Source organism: Hyperolius riggenbachi, chromosome 2 (assembly GCF_040937935.1).
Source record: "Hyperolius riggenbachi isolate aHypRig1 chromosome 2, aHypRig1.pri, whole genome shotgun sequence".
In the NCBI taxonomy this organism is placed as follows: Eukaryota; Metazoa; Chordata; class Amphibia; order Anura; family Hyperoliidae; genus Hyperolius; species Hyperolius riggenbachi.
In genome coordinates this window covers 172,610,017-172,631,146 of record NC_090647.1, presented here as the reverse complement: position 1 = coordinate 172,631,146, position 21,130 = coordinate 172,610,017, and positions in this window count along the sequence as shown.

The following is a 21,130-nucleotide window of genomic DNA, read 5'->3' as shown; positions in this document are numbered from 1 at the left end:
ACCAGAAAACAAACGCAGCGGGCAGCATTTCACCAGAAAACCAACGCAGCGGGCAACATTTCACCAGAAAACCAACGCAGCGGGCAGCATTTCACCAGAAAACAAACGCAGTGGGCCGCATTTCACCAGAAAACAAACGCAGCGGGCAGCATTTCACCAGAAAACAAACGCAGCAGGCCACATTTCACTAGAAAACAAACGCAGTGGGCAGCATTTTACCAGAAAACCAACGCAGCGGGCAGCATTTCACCAGAAAACAAACGCAGCGGGCAGCATTTCACCAGAAAACAAACGCAGCAGGCCACATTTCACTAGAAAACCAACGCAGTGGGCAGCATTTCACCAGAAAACAAACGCAGCGGGCAGCATTTCACCAGAAAACAAACGCAGCAGGCCACATTTCACTAGAAAACAAACGCAGTGGGCAGCATTTCACCAGAAAACAAACGCAGCAGGCCGCATTTCACTAGAAAACAAACGCAGTGGGCAGCATTTCACCAGAAAACAAACGCAGCGGGCCACATTTCACCAGAAAACAAACGCAGCGGGCAGCATTTCACCAGAAAACAAACGCAGCGGGCAGCATTTCACCAGAAAACAAACGCAGCGCGCAGCATTTCACCAGAAAACAAACGCAGCAGGCCGCATTTCACTAGAAAACAAACGCAGTGGGCAGCATTTCACCAGAAAACAAATGCAGCAGGCCGCATTTCACTAGAAAACAAACGCAGTGGGCAGCATTTCAGCAGAAAACAAATGCAGTGGGCACATTTCACCAGAAAACAAACGCAGCGGGCAGCATTTCACCAGAAAACAAACGTAGCGGGCAGCATTTCACCAGAAAACAAATGCAGTGGGCAGCATTTCACCAGAAAATAAACGCAGCGGGCAGCATTTCACCAGAAAACAAACGCAGCAGGCAGCATTTCACCAGAAAACAAACGCAGCGGGCAGCATTTCACCAGAAAACAAACGACTCAGTTATCACGTGTAAAGGCTTTGCACGTGCAAACGCGCGTGTAAAGCATTGTGCGTGTGAACAGTTTCCACCATTTGCGTGTTAAGTTTTATCGCACGAACGGTGTTACGCTTCACGCACTAAGTGCGGAATGCCATTGAAAACTACGGCGCTTCGCACGATTAGAAGACAAAGTTTGGTAATGAAATCAGCAATGGTGCTTACATTAACATGTGCGTTAATGTAATACGGCGGGCGCAAAGTTTAACGCACGTCCTTTATGTACTGTATACAGTAATAATTCATGATCTACATTCCATTCGCGTGATCTGCAGTGACTTCACGTGATAATGATACTTAGCACGTGATAATGATTAGGGATGGTCGGAATGCCAATTTCCGATTCCACGGTAAATCCACATTCCGTCATGTACCGATTACCGATTCCGCTTTCCGCTACCAATTTCCGCATTCCAATGCGGATTTTCCGCCGGAAATCGCGGAAATTCTGCCCGACTTTAACATCGATTTTCTCAGAAACCATAAGGTCTTTTTGAAAACTGTTTTTTGCATCTTGTTCAGAAGATTCTGTTTAACCTCCCTATTAAGATCGCCAGGGCGGCTGCGGGAGGGTTTTTTTTAAATTAAAAAAAAACTATTTCATGCAGCCAACTGAAAGTTGGCTGCATGAAAGCCCACTAGAGGGGCACGCCATGGGGCACGCCGCATGAGTGTCCATATTGTATCCCTTGGTAAGCACCAGCTCCCCTCTTGCTTCTTGCTGTCACTCATTGTTTTCACATATTTTCACCCTACTTCTCCAGTCTCGTTTATCACTGTGATGGTTTTTCATTTTTTCATTCCATCCTCTGCTAAGTTTGCACACGGACTTCCGTTATTTCACTTGCTACATTGAGATGTAATTTTGCACATGGGGTTGGTCTATACCAGTGATGGCTAACCTTTCAGAGGCTGAGTGCCCAAACTGCGACCTAACATTGACTTATTTATCTCCGAGTGCCAATGGGGGGGGGGGGTCGTGGCGCGCAGAGCGCGACGCACCGAAAAATGGGCGTGGCCATGATATTGTATGGGCGGAGCTAACGTAATGATGTAACAGCGAGGCATAAGAAAGCAGTGTTTCCGCCATGATGTGGTGAAACGAGGATTCGCATCATGGGTGTGCAGAAACTGTGTGATGCTATCTATACCCGCCGTAACCCCAAAGCAGCAAATATAGCCAACTATGACCATTAAGGGCTCATTCACACTATTTGCTGCGCTGTCAGTTTTGACGCAACGCACATAATGTAAGATTCATATGGTAACATGAAAGTCAATAGACTTCCATGTTACCATTCACACTACAGGTGTGCGTTGCCATGCGTTATGTTGTAACGCATCTGGGAACATTTTAACGCACAACGCATACGTTTCCCCGATGGGTACAGCTGCCGACGTCCACGTTTAGCGCACCACAATGTGCATTCCGTGCGATCACTGTGCGTTGGCAGTGCATGCATGAAATTGCATTTGTGCTCTGCAGTGTGAATGAGCCCTTAATAATAAATGCAGCAACAGTTACCCCAGACACCAGAAAATAAACGCAATGTGTGCAACATTTCAGCAGAAAATCATGCAATGTGGGCCACATTTCACCAGAAAACAAATGCAGCGGGCAGCATTTCACCAGAAAACAAACGCAGCGGGCAGCATTTCACCAGAAAACAAACGCAGTGGGCAGCATTTCACCAGAAAACAAACGCAGCGGGCAGCATTTCACCAGAAAACAAACGCAGCAGGCCACATTTCACTAGAAAACAAACGCAGTGGGCAGCATTTTACCAGAAAACAAACGCAGCAGGCCGCATTTCACTAGAAAACAAACGCAGTGGGCAGCATTTCACCAGAAAACAAACGCAGCGGGCCACATTTCACCAGAAAACAAACGCAGCGGGCAGCATTTCACCAGAAAACAAACGCAGCGCGCAGCATTTCACCAGAAAACAAACGCAGCAGGCCGCATTTCACTAGAAAACAAACGCAGTGGGCAGCATTTCACCAGAAAACAAATGCAGCAGGCCGCATTTCACTAGAAAACAAACGCAGTGGGCAGCATTTCACCAGAAAACAAATGCAGTGGGCCACATTTCACCAGAAAACAAACGCAGCGGGCAGCATTTCACCAGAAAACAAATGCAGCGGGCAGCATTTCACCAGAAAACAAACGCAGTGGGCAGCATTTCACCAGAAAACAAACGCAGCGGGCAGCATTTCACCAGAAAACAAACGCAGCAGGCCACATTTCACTAGAAAACAAACGCAGTGGGCAGCATTTCACCAGAAAACAAACGCAGCAGGCCGCATTTCACTAGAAAACAAACGCAGTGGGCAGCATTTCACCAGAAAACAAACGCAGCGGGCCACATTTTACCAGAAAACAAACGCAGCGGGCAGCATTTCACCAGAAAACAAACGCAGCGGGCAGCATTTCACCAGAAAACAAACGCAGCGCGCAGCATTTCACCAGAAAACAAACGCAGCAGGCCGCATTTCACTAGAAAACAAACGCAGTGGGCAGCATTTCACCAGAAAACAAATGCAGCAGGCCGCATTTCACTAGAAAACAAACGCAGTGGGCAGCATTTCACCAGAAAACAAATGCAGTGGGCCACATTTCACCAGAAAACAAACGCAGCGGGCAGCATTTCACCAGAAAACAAACGTAGCGGGCAGCATTTCACCAGAAAACAAATGCCGTGGGCAGCATTTCACCAGAAAATAAACGCAGCGGGCAGCATTTCACCAGAAAACAAACGCAGCGGGCAGCATTTCACCAGAAAACAAACGCAGCGGGCAGCATTTCACCAGAAAACAAACGCAGCGGGCAGCATTTCACCAGAAAACAAACGCAGCGGGCCACATTTCACCAGAAAACAAACGCAGCGGGCAGCATTTCACCAGAAAACAAACGCACTGGGCCACATTTCACCAGAAAACAAACGCAGCGGGCAGCATTTCACCAGAAAACAAACGCAGTGGGCCACATTTCACCAGAAAACAAATGCAGCGGGCAGCATTTCACCAGAAAACAAACGCAGTGGGCCACATTTCACCAGAAAACAAACACAGTGGGCAACATGTCACAGGACATAAACACAATATGACAAAACATTTTACCAGAAAATAACACAGTGGGCTGCATTTTACCTGCAAAAAAAGTAATGTACTCACCTGACAGAAGTCTTCTCTCTCGGCTGGGCTCTGGCGTGCATCTCCCCCGGACGTTCCTCCTGCAGTCTCCCGCGCTGCCGCTGACAGGCAGAGTGCAAGGCTACGGGAAGATGGCGCCCGAAGCCCTATACTGGAGACACAAATAGTCTCCAGTACAGGGCTTCGGCAGCCATCTTGCCGTAGCCCTACTCTGCCTCCTGGGAGACTGCGGGGCTGCGGGCTATGAACTGGCGCGGCGGCGTCTAGTAGACGCTGCGGCCAGTTCGTTAGCAGTGGTGGCGTGCCAGCAGATTAGGCTACGCGTGCCTGGCCCGGCACGCGTGCCATAGGTTCGCCACCGCTGGTCTTTACCTTGCAAAATCTTTGATTAACTCTTATATAATTTGTATTTATATGGCATTGTGTGAGCTGATTTACAATTTGTATATACTACATGCTGTACCATTATGTGCCCCACTTGTTTTTAAGTGTTTTTATGGTTTGCTCTTGTGTCATTAATAAAGTTGTTATATATTTTTGATATATTTACCGAGTGGTGCGGTTATTGAGAGAACTGCTTGTTCTGCAGGAGATCTAATTAGTGTTTTTTGGTTCCTTTCTGCACACTCTCAAACTTATTCTCCACACTTTATGGAGTGGTTGATGGTGCTTGCTCATCTTTCTTTGTTGGAACAAATCCACATTCCGTCATGTACCGATTACCGATTCCGCTTTCAGCTACCAATTTCCGCATTCCAATGTGGAATTTCCGCCGGAAATCGCAGAAATTCCGCCCGACTTTAACATCGATTTTCTCAAAAACTATAAAGTCTTTTTGAAAACTGTGTTTTGCATCTTGTTCAGAAAATTCTGTTTAACCTCCCTGGCGTTCTATTAAGATCGCCAGGGCGGCTGCGGGAGGGTTTTTTTTAAATAAAAAAAAAACTATTTCATGCAGCCAACTGAAAGTTGGCTGAATGAAAGCCCACTAGAGGGCGCTCCGTATGGGCACTCCGGCGATCAGAAGTAACAAGGAAGGCCGCAATGAGCGGCCTTCCTTGTTTCGCTTTCCTCGTCGCTATGGCGACGAGCGGAGTGACGTCATGGACGTCAGCCGCCTCCGATCCAGCCCTTAGCGCTGGCCGGAACTGTTTGTTCCGGCTACGCTGGGCTTGGGCGGCTGGGGGGACCCTCTTTCGCCGCCGCACATGGCGATCAGGTAGCACACGCGGCTGGCAAAGTGCCGGCTGCGTGTGCTCCTTTTTATTTGATAGAAATCGGCCCAGCGGGGCCGGAGAAATCCTCCTGCGCAGGTTACCCCGAGCTGAGCTCGGGATAACCGGCAAGGAGGTTAATAAACCCTGAAAATTTGGTGTTTCTAAGACTTCCGGGGGCTTTGCTATTAACCGCTAAAGTCGGCGGATTTTACTGTAATGTAAAATGCAGGAAAAAGGCAGACGCAGATTTTCTGCATTTTACATTACAGTAAAAATCCGCCGACTTTAGCGTTTAATAGCAAAGCCCCCTTAAGTCCTAGAAACACCACATTTTCAGGGTTTATTAAACAAAATCTTGTGAACAAGATGCAACAAAAAGTTTTCAAAAAGACCTTACAGTTTTTGAGAAAATCGATGTTAAAGTCGGGTGGAATTTCCGCGATTTCCGGCGGAAATTTCTGCGATTTCCGGCAGAAATCCGCTTGCATTACCGATTTCCGTATCCCGACGCAGAAATGCAATTTCCGATCGGAATTTCGGAAATTGCATTTCCGCGGAATCCGAATGAGCATCCCTAATAATGATAATGACAGATTTCTACTACTTACTGTAAGTAACAGGAACATAGGAGAAAAGTAATTTATGGCTCATTTTACTCTGGGAAAAATGTACTTCTTATTTGTATGTGTTTTAAATGTTAAGATTTTTGCGACAGTTCATCTTTAAGGAAGAAGATAATAACAAAAAAAATAAATACTTTGTAAAAGCATTTAATTATACAGCATTCTACATCCCACAACAACTGAGTGAGCTTGTATGTCCTTAGAGTAAGCTAACCTTGCTAAATGTAAGAATGGTAAAAAAAAAAAAAAAAAAAGACCCAGAGAAAAAAGAGGGAACATTTCAAAAGATGCTTTATCATATTTGTGTTTGTTTTTCTTGTTTGAACTGTATTGGCTCAAGAACAATGCAATCAGTGCAATTGTTCTTCATACCTTTTGCTGGAATAAGTTCACAGCTCTGATAAAGAAAAATATCCTGCAGCACACAATGCATAGAAGTTTAGAGGTTCAGATGTTCAGATTTGATGAACCTCTGTTGTTTACTATATTTACAGCACACTGTAGGACAGGTTTTAAGTTCTAGTACAATATCGCACAAAAGTGAGTACACCTCCCAATTTTGCAAGTATTTTAATATATCACTTCATGGGACAACACTGAAGATATGATACTTTGATACTACAGCTGGTACAGCTTGTATAACAGTATAGATTTGCTGTCCTATCAAAATAACTCAACACAGAGCCATTCATGTCTAAACCGCTGGCAACTAATGAGCACACCCCTAAGTCAAGAATGTTAAAATTCTGTCCAAAGTGTCAATATTTTGTGTGCCCAACATTATTTTCCAGTCTTGTTTAACAGGACAGACAAGGTGAAGAATGAAATCTATTTTTACTTACCTGGGGCTTCCAGCTAGTGTTGGGCGAACAGTGTTCGCCACTGTTCGGGTTCTGCAGAACATCACCCTGTTCGGGTGATGTTCGAGTTCGGCCGAACACCTGACGGTGCTCGGCCAAACCGTTCGGCCATATGGCCGAACTAAGAGCGCATGGCCGAACGTTCCCCGAACGTTCGGCTAGCGCTGTGATTGGCCGAACGGGTCACGTGGTTCGGACCCGAACGCGCTCTGATTGGCCGAACGGTCACGTGGTTCGGGTAAATAAATACCCGAACCACGTCATATCTCCGCCATTTGTCTGTGGGTTTAGCTTTGGGTAGGCAGGCAGGGTAGTTCGCGCTCCAGCCACGCTAGCCAGGGTCCCCCCTGTCATTGTGTCACTGCTGGGAACAGTAGTACACCGCTTGCTCAGCCACACTATATAGCATTCTGTTTACTGCCACTCTGTGTACCTCGCTCAGCCACACTATATAGCATTCTGTTTACTGCCACTCTGTGTCTGCTGGGAATAGTAGTACACCGCTTGCTCAGCCACACTATATAGCATTCTGTTTACTGCCACTCTGTGTACCTCGCTCAGCCACACTATATAGCATTCTGTTTACTGCCACTCTGTGTCTGCTGGGAATAGTGGTACACCGCTCGCTCAGCCACACTATATAGCATTCTGTTCACTGTTCTGTGTCTGCTTGGAATAGTGGTACACCGCTCGCTCAGCCACACTATATAGCATTCTGTTTACTGTTCTGTGTCTGCTGGGAATAGTGGTACACCGCTCGCTCAGCCACACTATATAGCATTCTGTTTACTGTTCTGTGTCTGCTGGGAATAGTGGTACACCGCTCGCTCAGCCACACTATATAGCATTCTGTGCACTGTTCTGTGTCTGCTGGGAATAGTGGTACACCGCTCGCTCAGCCACACTATATAGCATTCTGTTCACTGTTCTGTGTCTGCTGGGAATAGTGGTACACCGCTCGCTCAGCCACACTATATAGCATTCTGTTTACTGTTCTGTGTCTGCTGGGAATAGTGGTACACCGCTCGCTCATCCACACTATATAGCATTCTGTTCACTGTTCTGTGTCTGCTGGGAATAGTGGTACACCGCCCGCTCAGCCACACTATATAGCATTCTGTTCACTGTTCTGTGTCTGCTGGGAATAGTGGTACACCGCTCGCTCAGCCACACTATATAGCATTCTGTTCACTGTTCTGTGTCTGCTGGGAACAGTAGTACACCGCTCGCTCAGCCAGAGTATATAGCATTGTGTTTACTGCCACTCTGTGTACACCGCTCAGCCAGACTATATACCATTGTTTACTGACACTCTGTGTACACCGCTCAGCCAGACTATATACCATTGTTTACTGACACTCTGTGTACACCGCTCAGCCAGACTATATACCATTGTTTACTGCCACTCTGATTCTGCTGGGAACAGTAGTACACCGCTCGCTCAGCCAGACTATATAGCATTGTGTTTACTGCCACTCTGTGTACACCGCTCAGCCAGACTATATACCATTGTTTACTGACACTCTGTGTACACCGCTCAGCCAGACTATATACCATTGTTTACTGAAACTCTGTGTACACCGCTCAGCCAGACTATATACCATTGTTTACTGCCACTCTGATTCTGCTGGGAACAGTAGTACACCGCTCGCTCAGCCAGACTATATACCATTGTTTACTGACACTATATAGCAGACTATATAGCATTGTGTGTACACCGCTCAGCCAGACTATATACCATTGTTTACTGACACTCTGTGTACACCGCTCAGCCAGACTATATACCATTGTTTACTGCCACTCTGATTCTGCTGGGAACAGTAGTACACCGCTCGCTCAGCCAGACTATATACCATTGTTTACTGACACTCTGTGTACACCGCTCAGCCAGACTATATACCATTGTTTACTGCCACTCTGATTCTGCTGGGAACAGTAGTACACCGCTCGCTCAGCCAGACTATATACCATTGTTTACTGACACTCTGTGTACACCGCTCAGCCAGACTATATACCATTGTTTACTGCCACTCTGATTCTGCTGGGAACAGTAGTACACCGCTCGCTCAGCCAGACTATATACCATTGTTTACTGACACTATATAGCAGACTATATAGCATTGTGTGTACACCGCTCAGCCAGACTATATACCATTGTTTACTGACACTCTGTGTACACCGCTCAGCCAGACTATATACCATTGTTTACTGCCACTCTGATTCTGCTGGGAACAGTAGTACACCGCTCGCTCAGCCAGACTATATACCATTGTTTACTGACACTCTGTGTACACCGCTCAGCCAGACTATATACCATTGTTTACTGCCACTCTGATTCTGCTGGGAACAGTAGTACACCGCTCGCTCAGCCAGACTATATAGCATTGTGTTTACTGCCACTCTGTGTACACCGCTCAGCCACACTATATAGCATTGCGTACTCTGCCAGTCAGTGTGTATATTGCTGGGATCAGTAATACTCCACTCACCGTCAACCACTATATGAGCTCAACATGAGTTCCCCAGAGACCTCCGCTGTGAGCAGCACTCCCAACAACAGCAACAGCCAACGCCCCACGCAAGCTATAACATCCACCCCAGCAGCCAGTGGTCAGCAGCAGCCCTCCCCGGAGGAGAACGTTGTGTCCATCAGTCCGTCGCCAGAGCGATTAATGAGGGCTGCCATTGAGGAGATGATGGGGCCTGATGTGGAGGAGGAGGTCTGGCTCAGGCCAGCATCCCAAGTTAATGTTGAGGACGATGAGGGGTCTGTGTCTGGGGATGTTGGGGTGGCAGAGGTGGTGGGTGGGTCAGACTCAGGAGAAGAGTTGTATGATGAGGATGATGATCGGGACCATCTGTATGTGCCTCAGAGTCCGACCCCGGAAAACATGTTGTATCGTGTGTTTAGGTACTAAAATCTGCGTTCCCTCCCAGTAGTGTTGGGCGAACAGTGTTTGCCACTGTTCGGGTTCTGCAGAACATCACCCTGTTCGGGGTGACTATATAGCAGACTATATAGCATTGTGTTTAATGCCACTCTGTGTACACGGCTCAGCCACACTATATAGCATTGTGTTTACTTCCACTCTGTGTCTGCTGGGAACAGTAGTACACCGCTCACCCGCCACTGTATAGCATTGTGCTCTGTGTCACTGCTGACAATAGTGGTACACCGCTCACCCACCACTGTATAGCATTTCTGTACTGCCACTGTACTGCTGCCAGTCAGCGTGTACTTTAAGGATAAGTGAAATGAGGAAGAAATCCGGTGAAAGAGGGAGGGGCAAGGGAAGAGGTGTTTCCCCTGACGGTTCACGTACAGGCCACAGGGGAGCACCCAAGAAAACCCACTCAATACTGCCCATGTTGTCCAGGACAACAACCCTCACAGATCCAAAAGAACAGGACCAGATAATTACTTGGATGACCTCTCAAGCGTCCAGCAGTGGGTTAAGCAGCACCAGCACATCACGCACGAGGTCCGAGTCCTCAGCCAGTTAAAGTCTGGGCTTTCTTTGAAGACTGCACTGAGGATGTTACCATGGCGATTTGCAAGGTGTGCAAGACCCGCCTGAGCAGGGGGAAAAGTATTAACAACCTCTCCACCACCAGCATGAGCCGCCACATTCTATCCAAACATCCCACTCTGTGGGCAAACGCGGCAGGACAGGGTACCACCAGCAACACTGCCTCCCTTGGGTTCACCAGACTCACCACCAGACCCGCCTCAGCAGCAGCAGTAGCCCAGCCATTGCGTGGTTCACAACATTCACAAACATCAGACGATGCTGACACTGTCACTTTCCGGACTAGTGCTCTTGAGGTCTCCCAGTGTTCATCAAACACAACAACCAACAGCCCTTCGGTGTGCAGCGCTACGGTTGAGTTGTCTGTCTCTGAGATGTTTGAGCACAAGAGGAAATTGCCAGCAAATGACCCCCGGGCCGTGGCAGTAACAGCCAGCCAGCATAGCCAAGCTTCTGGCCTGCGAAATGCTGCCATATCGAGTGGTGGAGACAAACAGCTTCAAGGGCATGATGTCAGTGGCCATCCCACGTTACGTTGTTCCCAGCCGCTACCACTTTGCGCGCTCTGCAGTGCCTGAGTTGCATGAGCACGTGGTCAGCTAAATAACCCGAAGCTTGAAGAATGCCGTTGCCTGCAAGGTTCACCTCACCACTGACACCTGGACGAGTGCGTTCGGCCAGGGTCGATACATCTCCCTTACCGCGCACTGGGTGAACCTTGTGGAGCCTGGCAGCGATTCCTCACCTGCTACGGCGCGGGTGTTGCCCACGCCGCAAACAGCTGGATAACAACAGCAGCACCTACCTCTCTGACTCCTTCTCCTCCAACGCATCTCAAAGCTGTACCTCATCCGGAAATGCTAACCCAGCACCAGCAGCAGTAGGATCGTGGAAGCAGTGCAGCACAGCTGTTGGCATGCGTCAGCAAGCGTTGCTGAAGCTGATCTGCCTTGGGGATAAGCAGCACACAGGGGAGGAAATTTGGAGGGGAATAAAGGAACAGACGGATTTGTGGCTGGCACCGCTGGACCTGAAACCGGGCATGAAGCTAGACACCTGGCACGAACTGGCAATGTACGCAATAGAGGTGCTGGCTTGCCCGGCAGCCAGCGTTATGTCGGAACGCTGTTTCAGTGCTGCCGGAGGCATCATCACAGATCGGCGTATCCGCCTCTCCACAGAAAATGCAGACCGTCTGACTCAAATTAAAATGAATCAATCCTGGATTGGAAACGACTACGCAACACTCCTGGACCCCAACCAAGTAACATGACCGATGAACATCTGGGATGGTTTAGCGTTTCCGGTCCCTGTTTATTGAACCTCTCATCTGTATTACATTTATGACTGCATGGCGGCAAAAAGCATTGCTGCTATATCCGCACGCTTTTTGTCCTCATGCAAGGCCTGGGTTGTTGTGTCTCACAAAGCGTGGCCTTCTCCTCCTGCGCCTCCTCCTGTTCCATCACGTGTGCTGCTGCTGCTGCTGCTGCTGCTGCTGCTGCTGGGTTACCGTTGCCGGTCCCTGTTTATGGAACCTCTTATCTTTATTACATTTATGACTACATGGCGGTACAAAGCATGCTATCCGCACGCTTTTTGTCCTCATGCAAGGCCTGGGTTGTTGTGTCTCACAAAGCGTGGCCTTCTCCTCCTGCGCCTCCTCCTGTTCCATCACGTGTGCTGCTGCTGCTGCTGCTGGGTTACCGTTGCCGCGTGGTCCCTGTTTATTGAACCTCTTATCTTTATTACATTTATGACTACATGGCGGTACAAAGCATGCTATCCGCACGCTTTTTGTCCTCATGCAAGGCCTGGGTTGTTGTGTCTCACAAAGCGTGGCCTTCTCCTCCTGCGCCTCCTCCTGTTCCATCACGTGTGCTGCTGCTGCTGCTGCTGCTGGGTTAGCGTTGCCGCGTGGTCCCTGTTTATTGAACCTCTTATCTTTATTACATTTATGACTACATGGCGGTACAAAGCATGCTATCCGCACGCTTTTTGTCCTCATGCAAGGCCTGGGTTGTTGTGTCTCACAAAGCGTGGCCTTCTCCTCCTGCGCCTCCTCCTGTTCCATCACGTGTGCTGCTGCTGGGTTAGCGTTGCCGCGTGGTCCCTGTTTATTGAACCACTTATCTTTATTACATTTATGACTGCATGGTGGTACAAAGCATGCTATCCGCACGCTTCTTGTCCTCATGCAAGGCCTGGGTTGTTGTGTCTCAAAGCGTGGCCTTCTCCTCCTGCGCCACCCTCCTCCTGTTCCATCACGTGTGCTGCTGCTGGGTTAGCATTACCGGTCCCTTTTCCTGGAACCTCTTATATGTATTACATTTATGACTGCATGCCGACAAAAAGCATGTTACCTGTGCAAAGAAAACAGACATTTCCCGCATTTAAAAGACAGTTTTCCCTTTGAAACTTTAAAATCGATTTTCTCAAAAACTATAAGCTCTTTTTGCTAAATTTTTTTTTCCTCTTGTACCCACTCCCAAGGTGCACATACCCTGTAAATTTGGGGTATGTAGCATGTAAGGAGGCTTTACAAACCACAAAAGTTCGGGTCCCCATTGACTTCCATTATGTTCGGAGTTCGGGTCGAACACCCGAACATCGCGGCCATGTTCGGCCTGTTCGGCCCGAACCCGAACATCTAGATGTTCGCCCAACACTACTTCCAGCCCCTAGAAGTCTTATGGGTCCCTCGCCGTAGCTGTGGGCACCCACATGCACCTGCGCATGCACAGAGCTGCTGACCTGCCAATAGTCAACAAGCCTTATGGGCAGCCAGAGGGAAACCAGAGAGCACTGGAGCTGTGGCAAGGGACCCCAAAGACTTCTCGGGGCTGGAAGAAGCCCCAGGTAAGTAACTCTCTTCTGCATGTTCACTAGAGCTTCATGTGTTGCCACTGGAATCTTCTTCCGCCCCTTCACAAAGACATCACGAAAATGGTGGATGTTAAATATGTTGCATTCCTCCACCTTCCATTTGAGGATGCTCTGCAGATGCTCAGTAGGATTTAATGTATATACCCGGCTGTATGTTGAGACATTTAGATCTGACTTCCCAGTATAAAAGTGTAGGGGTTACCTTATATTTGAGTCAGTTCTAAATTTCTTGCCATACAGATGGATTGGAGGGGGTTTACACTCGCTCTCCCCCTCCCTATAATGCCTCCCACCCTCCACCAACCAAAGTGGGGCTGCCTCTTTTTATACCCTTCTCATCCCATGTGTATTCATATGCAGAGAAAGTGCCACAGTGGAAGCTACCACCCACGAATCCAGGCTTGGTGCCGCATCCCATCACCTATCACCTAGGTGGGAAGGGATACATACACTAATCAAAGTACGCTGGTGTGTGCAGCTCGGAGGAGGGGGGCGTTTGTAACACAATATTGGCCGCAATGGAGGAGGAGCAGGGAAACACATTGGCTACAATGGAAGGGAGCAGGGGGCTGGCCACACTGAAAGTGGGGCACAGATACTAGGTACACCAAAAGGGGAGAAGGGGGATATAGGTACTGACCGCAATGAAAGGGGGAGCAGGGGGATACAGACACTGGACAAACTAAAAGCCGGAGCAGGGGGACACAGACACTGGAAACACTGATAAGTGGCATGAGTACAGGTCAGATGGCTGCATGTGGTGGCCTGGAAGAGTTAATTGCTGCACTTGGGGGCCAGGATGGGTTTATTGCTACAAAACTTGCAGTGTAGCCGTTAAAAGATTCTGGTCCCCAAGTGCAGCCAATAGTTCCTCTTGATCCCCAAGTGCAGCCATGAACTTTGCTGGATAGACTTATATTTGAGTCATTAAAAAAATCCATCTTTAAGTATACATGAGCCAAATTTAATTACTACAGATCTACTTGCCTGTGGCTTCTTCCAGCCCCTAGAAGTCTCTGTGCCCCTCACTACAGTTCTGCTGTCAGACACTCTTTTGGGGTCCCCTCTGAAGCAGCCACCGACCCACACAGGGTTGCCAGCTTCTGTGCCTGCATGAGTGCTTTGGATGCGCCACTCGTGGACAAGTTCCCGTGACCAGGAGTGTTCTGCACAGGCGTGTGGCATGTGCACACACTTGCACAAACGGAAACAGAGGGGACCCCAGAACAGTAATTTAATTTGGCTCATGTATCCTTTAAGAGGGTCAAATATTGGGGTTGACTTATACATGAAGACGCCTTATATCGAAGTATATATGGTAGGTCTGGAGACATTCTTTGCCAGTCCAGTGCCTTTACTCTCAGTTTCTTAAGCAAGGCAGTGGTTGTGTTGAAGGTGTGATAGGATTTGTTATCATGTTGGAATAATGTTCTGCGGCCCAGTTTCCGATGTGAGGGGATCATGCTCTGTTTCGGCATGTCACAGTACATGTGGCATTCATGGTTTCTTCAATGAATTGTAGCTCCCCAATGCTGGCAGCACATACAGCCCTTAAACATGACACTTCCACCCCCATGCTTGACCATAGGCAAGACACTGGTCTTTATACTACTCGCCTGGTTGCCTCCACACATGGTTCATACCATCTTAACCAAATAAGTTTATCCTGGTCTCACAGGACATGGTTCCAGTAATCCATGTCCTTAGTCATCTTGTCTACAGCAAACTGTTAATGGGCTTTCTTAGGCATCATCATCAAGTGACTTCCTTCTGGGACATGCCATGCAGACCAATTTGAAGCAGTGTGCAGCATATGGACTGAGCATTGAAAGGTTGATACCACCCTGCTCATCACACTTCTTCAATCTCTGTGGCATTGCTGCCAGCACTCACACTTCTACTTGCAAAAGACAACCTCTGGATATGTTGCTGGTATGTGCACTTCACTCCTTTGGTCGACCATGATGAGGTCTTGTCTGATTGGAACCTGTTCTGTTGAAACTGCTGTATGGTCTTGGCCACCGTGCTTCACCCAGCTCAGTTTCATAATGTTGGAAAACTTCTTATAGCCTAGCAACAATTCTTTTTTTTAGATCCTCAGAGTTCTTTGCCATGTTGCACTTCCGGTGACCGGTATGAGAGAGTGTGAGAGTAATAACAGCAAATCTAACACACCAATCCTCACTCCCTTGTAACACTAAAAAGTAACAGGACCCTGGGAGGGAAAATGTCTAATTGGGCAGAATTTTTACATTTTTCACTTAGGGATGTACTCACATTTGTTGCCAGCGTCTTAGACGTTAATGGCTGTGTGTTGAGTTTTTTTTGACAGGACAGCAAATTTACAGTACAAGCTGTAGACTGACTACTTTACATTGAATCATAGTGTCTGCAGTGTTGTCCCATTAAAAGATAGAATATATGTCAGGATCTCTCCTGTAGCATGTTCTGTCACTTGCAGTGGAGCGGCAAATGGGCAGTTCTGACTTATCTGCTTGCATTCGGTTGCACATTCGCAGTGAGTCTTATTGTCATTTGCAATCACTCTGCAGCTCAGAGCAGTTCAGGATGCTGTCAGGATTCCTCCTATGGTTTGCTGCAGTTGAACTGCATCCAGATAGCCCTGGATTTCCTGCATGCATGTTGTTGCATAGTACTGCATGCATTTGTTATGATAGTCTTTCAGCTAGCAAATGGTAATCAAGCCAGCTCAGGATTGAGTGATTGCCATTCAGCTGTGTGGAAATTTGCATGCCTGCATTCATTGGCTGATGCCAGCATAAAAGTCTGCCTCCCATTTCAGACTCTGCCTGACATAGCGGTCAGTAAGCTGGTCTGCTGGGCACCTTGTCACTCTGTAATAGTTCTGTTATTGTAGTTCAATGCGACCTTATTACTCGTGCTTTAGCTAGTTCTTGGTAAATATATATGCAGACTTGCTAATATATATTTATCCATTAGTTGAGCCGTTTGTTATTTTTCTGTATTATTGTTTATTGCCTTGTTTCCATGCCTGATGGACGTTCGCTGCATCTGCAGTAGGTCAGTGAAGTCCACTATCCTCATAGCTTGGATTCTGCAATCGCTATGTTGGTGACTGGTAGTACTCCTGCTACTCTAGTTTCTGGGAACGTAACTATAGGCTGTGGTTGCTATTGGTTACATTCTTTCCTGTAGTCTTGCCTGTGTGGATGCTTGCTGGTGACTGGTTGTTAACCTGCTTGCTCTGCTTCTGTGGACGTGACTGTGAGCTGCGGTTGCTACTAGTTACGCTCCAATATATAGTCCTGCCTGGTACCTGTCTGAATGCTTGCTATCGCTAGGGCAGCGCTTAGTCTTGCAAGCGTTCTGTCTGTCTTTTTTGTATCTGTTTTGTTACTTAGCCAGAGGCTCAGACGGCATCTGCCCTGGGCAACAGTCAGTCAGTCAGTCAGTCTGTCTGTTTGTTCTTTGTCTGGTTACTCAGACCATGGGCAGCACGACGTCGCACTGCACTGCCATTGTGTCTTATTTGTGGCGATATCGGAGGCCCAGAGCTGCATTTGCTCTGGGCAACCTGTGTAGCCTTTTCCATTGTTCAGCTACCAGCCTTGTTGCTCTGGGTGGTCAGAAAGTATAACCCCCAGGCATTACAATATAATGTTAACAAAACATGAGATGTTTACTTTTGTAAGAATGTGTATAAATAATATATAAATATATATATATACAGTGGCTTGCAAAAGTATTCGGCCCCCTTGAAGTTTTCCACATTTTGTCACATTACTGCCACAAACATGAATCAATTTTATTGAAATTCCGCATGAAAGACCAAAACAAAGTGGTGTACACGTGAGAAGTGGAACGAAAATCATACATGATTCCAAACATTTTTTACAAATAAATAACTGCAAAGTGGGGTGTGCGTAATTATTCGGCCCCCTTTGATGTGAGTGCAGTCAGTTGCCCATAGACATTGCCTGATGAGTGCTAATGACTAAATAGAGTGCACCTGTGTGTAATCTAATGTCAGTACAAATACAGCTGCTCTGTGAGGGCCTCAGAGGTTTTCTAAGAGAATATTGGGAGCAACAACACCATAAAGTCCAAAGAACACACAAGACAGGTCAGGGATAAAGTTATTGAGAAATTTAAAACAGGCTTAGGCTACAAAAAGATTTCCAAAACCTTGAACATCCCACGGAGCAGTGTTCAAGCGATAATTCAGAAATGGAAGGAGTATGGCATAACGGTACACCTACCAAGACAAGGCCGTCCACCTAAACTCACAGGCTGAACAAGGAGAGCACTGATCAGAAATGCAGTCTAGAGGCCCATGGTGACTCTGGCGAGCTGCAGAGATCTACAGCTCAGGTGGGGGAATCTGTCCATAGGACAACTATTAGTCATGCACTGCACAAAGTTGGCCTTTATGGAAGAGTGGCAAGAAGAAAGCCATTGTTAACAGAAAAGCACAAGAAGTCTCGTTAGCATTTTGCCACAAGCCATGTGGGGGACACAGCAACCATGTGGAAGAAGGTACTCTGGTCAGATGAGACCAAAATGGAACTTTTTGGCCAAAATGCAAAACGCTATGTGTGGCGGAAAACTAACACTGCACATCACTCTGAACACACCATCCCCACTGTCAAATATGGTGGTGGAAGCATCATGCTCTGGGGGTGCTTCTCTTCAGCAGGTACAGGGAAGCTGGTCAGAGTTGATGGGAAGGTGGATGGAGCCAAATACAGGGCAAACTTGGAAGAAAACCTCTTGGAGATTGCAAAAGACTTGAGACTGGGGTGGAGGTTCACCTTCCAGCAGGACAATGACCCTAAATATAAAGCCAGGGCAACAATGGAATGGTTTAAAACAAAACATATATATGTGTTAGAATGGCCCAATCAAAGTCCAGATCTAAATCCAATCAAGAATCTGTGGCAAGATCTGAAAACTGCTGTTCACAAACGCTGTCCATCTAATCTGACTGAGCTGGAGCTGTTTTGTAAAGAAGAATGGGCAAGGATTTCAGTCTCTAGATGTGCAGAGCTGGTAGAGACATACCCTAAAAGACTGGCAGCTGTAATTGCAGAAAAAGGTGGTTCTACAAAGTATTGACTCAGGGGGCTGAATAATTACGCACACCCCACTTTGCAGTTATTTATTTGTAAAAAATGTTTGGAATCATGTATGATTTTCGTTCCACTTTTCACGTGTACACCACTTTGTATTGGTCTTTCACGTGGAATTCCAATAAAATTGATTCATGTTTGTGGCAGTAATGTGACAAAATGTGGAAAACTTCAAGGGGGCCGAATACTTTTGCAAGCCACTGTATATATACATATATATACACACACACACACACACACACACACACACACACACACACACACACACACACACACATATATATATATATATATATATATATATATATATATACGCAATACACGCAATAATTATACACAGTATAATTATTTTACTTCTGCAATCAAATAATCTAGATAATTTACTAAAATGTGTACGGTAAAAGGTGCACGCTTGAATTAGGCACATCATGTAAGAGGTTTTTTTGCTTTGTTTGCTTGCATGCTTGCTCAGGGTCTATGCTAAAGGTATTAGAGGCAGAGGATCAGCAGGATAGCCAGGCAACTGGTATTGCTTAAAAGGAAAAAAATATGGCAGCTTCCATATCCCTCTTGTTACAGTTGTTCTTTTAGTGGTAGTTCTCTTTTAGTTTTTCTTTTCGGTCTGTGTTTTAGCAGGTGTGTTCTTTTTCCTATGTGCTATTGCTGTCCAAGGAGGAAGAACTCCTACAGCACTTCTAAAAACAATTAAATGATTCAGACTTAACAGCTGTGGAAAACCTTAGGAGTTTGTTGATTAAGTCAACTAATACAATTAATTATGTTGCCTTAGGGAAGAAGTATTTAATTTGTTACAGTAAATGCAAATTTAATGCAGGAATTTTTTTTAATTATTTTAATAAAGTAAACAGGCAAACTAAATGACACCCAAATACTGCAATGGTTCAGATAACATATCTCACTAAAGGCACGTACAGACGCTCAACATGCACACAACCACACGACCAACACAACAAACCACACTTCGTGACGAACCACACAACCTGTATGTCCACACGCCTAGATGGCTAAACAACCAATTCAATTAACATACTGCGCAGGCAAGAGGAATGACTGACTACACATTCAAAACAAGTACACGTCTTTCAAACAACTTGTACACACGCACCAACTGCCTGATACCAAACCAACATAGATCCGACAGTTGGATTGGGCAAACCACCTGTTATGCGTTGCTCGTCAAGTTGTTTGCATGTATACACATGCCTGATTATCATCCAACAGACTAAAGTCAGATGATAATCAGGCTGCAGGTTGAGCCCTGTGTACTTAGCTGAAAACAGTTCACAGCACTGTTGATGAAGATGATGATGATTATCATCATCATTCTACAAAAAATAGGGGTGCAAGTGTGAAACCTAAATACATAACAAATACAAGCTATGATACAGGAATAGAAGATAATTTTGCCAAGTCACAGTGGAAGATGATCCTAGGAGATGTAGGAACATAGTATACAAATAGTAGGGAGAATGGAACTGTGGCTAACTATGATAGTTGAGCAAGAAGCAGATGTGGGAAGAGTTTATGAGTGAATTAGTTATGAGAAGATTATTAGAATAGCCAATAAGAATGATTAAGGGGATATGTATGCATACAGCTGCAAGTATAAATGGTCCAGGAGCAGTAGTGTGATTTAAGATCAAAATATACTAAATTTAATGGTGAGATAGTTGTTAGTTAAGAATTATCAAGGTTGATGCCTGTCAGGAAGGACCTTGGAGAGCACGTACATGGAGGGGAGTGGAAGATAAATTGTTACTACTGAAGGAGATTTGGAATGAGTGAATAAATACCCTCACTCTTTCATCTTTTGAAGTCCTCCTCTCCGTGTCTACTATCCTCACCACTTACAGTCTCCTGGAACAAACTCTGATTTTATAGGTCACATCTCTGCATGGAGTCTCAGGTTTCTTTCCACACACATATCTTCTATCATTATTTGTGACTTCAAATTAATCCATAGACACTAACTTCCCTACCAGCAAATCTTTTGCTTACTTTTTCCTCTAACCTCTCCAAGTGGTCATCTTCCTCCACCAGCAAAGACATACTCTTTATGTCATCTCTTCCCACTGTTGCAATTAGAACTTTTCTCTGCATCTTGTCTGCTATGCTCTGAGTCTTCAGCCCTTCAAATGCACATGCCATGAGGTAAAGCATGATGTAATCATAGCAAATCTATCAGCTGATCATGCTTCTACCTGAGTTCTCCTAGTCATGACCATCACTACTTCAGAGGTATGACAAAACTCCCCTCCTCATCAGTTTACCTCTTTGCCACCTTACATAGTGTCTTCAGGGCTGGCTCTACCATAGAGCCAAAAGGGGCATTTGCCCAGTGGCCCCAACCTCTGCTCGAGCCCTAGTGTTGGGCGAACACCTAGATGTTCGGGTTCGCGAACGTTCGCCGAACATCGCCGCGATGTTCGGGTGTTCGCGCCGAACTCCGAACATAATGGAAGTCAATGGGGACCTGAACTTTCGTGCTTTGTAAAGCTTCCTTACATGCTACATACCCCAAATTAGCAGGGTATGTGCACCTTGGGAGTGGGTACAAGAGGAAAAAAAATATTTGAAAAAGAGCTTATAGTTTTTGAGAAAATTGATTGTAAAGTTTCAAAGGAAAAACTGTCTTTTAAATGTGGAAAATGTCATGTTTCTTTGCACAGGTAACATGCTTTTTGTCGCCATGCAGTCATAAATGTAATACA